Source organism: Camellia sinensis, chromosome 6, assembly GCF_055761805.1.
Source record: "Camellia sinensis isolate YWXY chromosome 6, ASM5576180v1, whole genome shotgun sequence".
Lineage (NCBI taxonomy): Eukaryota > Viridiplantae > Streptophyta > Magnoliopsida > Ericales > Theaceae > Camellia > Camellia sinensis.
In genome coordinates this window covers 27,954,227-27,959,371 of record NC_138966.1, presented here as the reverse complement: position 1 = coordinate 27,959,371, position 5,145 = coordinate 27,954,227, and positions in this window count along the sequence as shown.

Here is a 5,145-nt window from a genome sequence, read left to right as displayed (position 1 = left end):
TTTTAATTATCAATCAAATTTAATTTAATTTTACTTAATGAATACTTACTAACAAAAATAAATGAACAAAGCATGATGTCAACTAAAATTAAGTCAAAAGATTTCAATGTCCAAAATTTTTCATTTTATATTTTTTGAAAATGTAAATTTATGCATATTAATTTCACATTACACTTATTATAGGTCACCCATATAAAATTAGATTAATTTGATATTCATAGTCATATAATTTTATCATAATTTTCTTCAAACAAATGATGATAACTATAATTGTGAAAATAAATTATCTATTTTTTTAGGGTAAATTATCAACAGGCCCTAATTGTTGGACTTAATTCTCATTAAATCCTATCTGTCATGACTGAAAGTTGGTTCTAGCAAAATTGTCGCTAAAAAAAACTTTTTGTGACTAAAAATTGACAATTTAATGACTTTTTTGTAACAATTTTTTAAATTGTTGCTAAAACTAACAATTGGTGACATTTTTTGGGACGGATTTTCAAATTGTCGCTGAAAACTGGCAATTAGCTACGTAGTTTTAACAGTGTTTGATAAAATTTAAAAAAAAAAAAAAAGGCCACTAATTATCACAGGACTTATTAAACAATAAGTTTATCTATTAGGACCTACACGTAGGTCCTAATTTTTTTAAGACAACTATAATAAAATTATATGGTTATAACTATGTGATCAATTTAATATTTTTATATAGATACACACAAGTCTCTGCAAAATAAATGATTCACATCGTTAGAGTAACATGTGACAGGTCCCAACAAAACCCTTGTGCAAATTTGTTTTATTTTTTTATTTTTGATTAGTAAAAATGAATTTTATTGATAAAAATTAGATTACATGACAAATGACAAACATTAATAAACAGACAGTGTAAAAAATATCAAAACAACACTGAACAATCCCAACTAAATTGATACTAAAGAGCAAGTCTAATTATTTGCTACCGCATCAGCTGGTGAGAAACCGACCAACAACATATAGTACCCAAAAAAAAAAAAAAATACAATACAACAATAGAACAACCACCACAAGAGATAGCACTAGTAGCAACCATCAAAAGAAAAATAATCTCATCTCCAGATGCACAAAGCTACCAGCATCAGAACAGCAAGGCTATAGAGCAAATGCTACTCTATAAACATTTCAATCTCACTGTGGGTGTTGATTTTTGACCACACAACCAAATGAGAAAAACTCAGCTAGAGAGCACCAGCATAATAGATTAAGCCCAACAACCTATAACAAGAAGATGAGAATCCGGCGGTAGTTCGTCCACCCGAGGGAACTCCGGCGATCAAGTCAGTAATCAATATCTCTCACAGATAGCAAATTGTACTTAAAACTCAAAAGAAAGAACTCACCTTTGACCGACGAGGGTGCTTTACTTTTATAACCAGTAGTGACCTGATCCTTTTAGAAGCCTCACTTTAGTGGACTCAGGCTCAATGCTTATCCTGGACACTCTGCTAGATAAGGATAAACTCTCCTTCGGCCTTATCTTTATCCAGATTGAGATCCTCTCCTGTTGTAGGACTCTTATCTCTTATCTACTTATCTCGGATTCTGGCATCTCTGCAGACAACCTTGGCTTAGCCGAGATCATATTAGCAAGTGTGACCAGGCCACGTAGCACCTCGACTGACACTTCGACGTCACCTTAGCCACATGTTGTCATTCACAAAATACTTCCCTACAACTGCCCCTAGGTTCTATTACCTCGACAATCTGAGGTGATGGAACCTACATTGTTTGTCCACATAACATGTCGACTCAGAATTCATTCATCTCTCCAACCGAGATCATGACTCGTCAGCTTCAAGTAACCATGACTCAGCTGGCCACTTTATCACGGATCAAGAACAAAGAATCAAGTTCTTTAAGCATCTCAATCGAGATCGCTCCTTTACCCGAGATCATTGCCTCATTATTTAAGGAATTTCAAGAGTTCCCATTACGCATGAACTGTCATACACAGTCGTTTCAACCGTTTCTTCCACGTGTCCCTTCCCCATTGGTTCGTACTTAACACGCGCTAGCAAGCCGCTTTATTTCTGTCAGCACCGCCTGACAGGCACATCATCCAAAGCACTCCATTGCATTTTTGCCATCTTTTCATATTTTTGACAAAAACCCATTCTCTCTCTCTCTCTTCGACTCTTCACTTCCGCAAATTCGATTTCCCTCTCTTGCTCAAAATTTTCTCTCTCTACACTATTTTCGTGCTTCCAAGCTCCTATAATTATTTTATTCGTCTCCTTCGGCGAGCTTTTCTTTGTTCGGTTCCAGTCGTCACCATCATCTGACTCCAGCGAACCTCATCCCGACGTCCACTTCTTTGGCCTCATTCTGTAAGTTCTCAATTTCTGCACTCTACTTTCAATTTCTTCATATAATCCTGATTTGCTGGTCACATTCTATGCTATTTGATATTGCCAATTGCTTGTTCTTGACTCTGTTAGAGACAAACTACGATTTGTCACGATGCTCTGGATATTGCCTTATGCTATATTTGTAATCACTTCTGTGTTGCTATTGAATCTATATCCAATGCTTAATCTGTCTGTACATGTGTTTTTTTTTTTTCTGGTTTGATGCTCACAAATCTGTTGTTGCTCTTGATTGCTCTGTTCATGTGTTTCTAGAGTATCATTTGCACTACTTATGGTTCTTGCACATTGTCTTACACACATCTACTTACTATTCACGAATTTTCTTGTTCTCTGTCTCTTTCTTGATTTGGGATCACATTCTTTTTTTTGTTTTTCTTGCTTGTTTCCAGATCTTTTGCCTTTGATTCTTGTTTCTGTAGTTTTTGGTTTGGGATTTGCTTAGAAACGATACACTTAGGAAAACTGAAACAAATTTCCCCTTAGATCTTCAAAATCCTCACCTTAATGCTTAGCCGACATTCTCAAACCCATACCAGTTCCCTTTCTTTGAAATCCATCACAAAACTCTTTAAGCCAATATCATGGGGATGTTCAAGTGGAGGGTAGACATCCCTGCCAAGTTAGAGTACTTTCAGCAAGAGTTCTCCATCCCAGTTGACGTTCACCTTAGGTTGGCTGGGAAAGATGACTCTATTATGCCTGACAAGGACTACATGCCATTCCCGGTGGTCACCATTATTGAGTGTGGACTTCGGTTCCCTCTAGACATCCTTTTTGGGGAGGTCCTGCACTTTTACAAACTCAACCCCATGCAAATAACTGTCAATTCGTTTTGGGTTATCAACAGTATTGCCAAGTTGGCACGTCGAGAATACGCTAGAATTACCCTTGCCGACATCCAATATTGTTATACCATGTATAGCCTTAAGTCTACCAGTGGCTACATGTACTACCTCAAGCGCAAATCCATCGCCTTCAAACTTATAGCAGACCTCCCAGACTCCAACAAAGGCGTTGGAGATGACTACCTGATCATCTCGGGCAACTAGAAATTTGCAACTGATGATGATCTTCATCTCTTTTCCCTACGCCGATGAGTTTTTAGAAAGGATGAGGGCAAGAACTGAGTACAAGTGTAAATCTTTTATGTTCCTGCATCTGTCTTGTATATCTATCTTGAAGCTTGGTGTCATTTTTCCTATTTTTGCAGTTCTTCCTCAGCCGAGCAAGTCATTTTGAGAATCCTACATACCCAGCCGATTTCTCAAGAGGCTTCTGGATCTGCCAATTGAGAAACTCAAAGTCCCACTACTGCTCAACTACATACCGACTTACAAGTCTCCCTTGTCCGGCGTTCCCAAACGAAGCAAGACTCCTTCATCTGTCACAACTCCGCCAGCCACCTCATCAACATGGCCAAACCAGGCCTCCACATCTGATCCAGCAGACCAGCCATCCACCTCTGCCCCCCACCTTATTCCACCATCGCAGCGTCAATGCCAATACCGAGCTCTACCAAACGCACCTACCAGTAAGACTTACAACCGGAAACACTGAGATTCTAAGGCATCGGCTTACGATCCAGCTAATCCTTTCATTGCCCTTTCTACAATCCACTTCGACACTAGAGTTACCACCGTTGCAACCGCTAACAAGATGGGTCGCAAACTAGCCGTGGTTAAGGACCTCCTAGCTAACATCCTAGGGGTTGTGATTGTCCAATCCTCTTCTTCTCCATGCTAGTGCAAGCCAAAGCCAGAGCAAATGAAGAAGGCCAAGGCTAAGGCCACAGTGACGTAGATTCCTTCTGAATCTGAGAAGGATCTTGATGCCTCTATGCCGATATCAAAACTGGCCGAATCCGAGAAGAGGCCAGCTGAGGCCACAACATCTAACGCCCCGCCACCGAAGAAGCCCAGGTCTGATTGCCCAAAAGGTAACAGTAGCTTCCTCTATGATTAGACTTGGGCCTCCGAGGTTATGGTTGGTGACCAACCTTTGACAACCGATAACAGTGCGATCAAAAGCGTAGAGGTCGGCGCTACTCTATCTACGGTCGTGCTCCTTCTGGCCAACATGAACCACATGGCCAATCTCCATGAGAACGAAAAATTTTCCCTTATGATGCAGCACTCTGTCTTGGTAAGTTCCCTACTGTATCCTTTTTAGCTTTCCAACACTTAGCCAAATTTTACTAATCTATTTTGTTCTTTGCAAGCCATCCAGCATGAGCATTCCTATGCGGTCAAGACCGAGATAATAAAGAATGAGTTAGTAAAGAAGACTCAAGAAGCTACCAAACTCCTCTCTTCACTCAGCCAGGCCAAAATCAGCAACTAAAGTTTGCTGGATAAGGCCAAAGTTGCCAAGCCTGCTCAAAACAAAGTCGAGGCTAAAGCCAAACCTGCTGAGGCCACTGCCAAATGCACCAAGGCCGACGATACGGCTGTCGAGGTCAGAGTAGCAGAGGTAGAGACCAAGCTTAAAGAGGCCATTGAATCGAAAGAAGCCGAAATCAAAGTGGTTAATGAAAAGGCCTTTGAAGAGGGGCAAGTCACCGTCCGTAACCAATACAAAGAGCAAGTTAACCTAGCCTGTAACAAAGGCTACTACTTGGACTGGGTTGCTGCTCTCAACCAATTGTTGGCTCTCGTTGACTCACCACTTCGGGATATCAACAAAATGTAAGATCCCTTCGCCACTTCTCTTGATACTTCTGAGGCCGAGGCCAAAGATG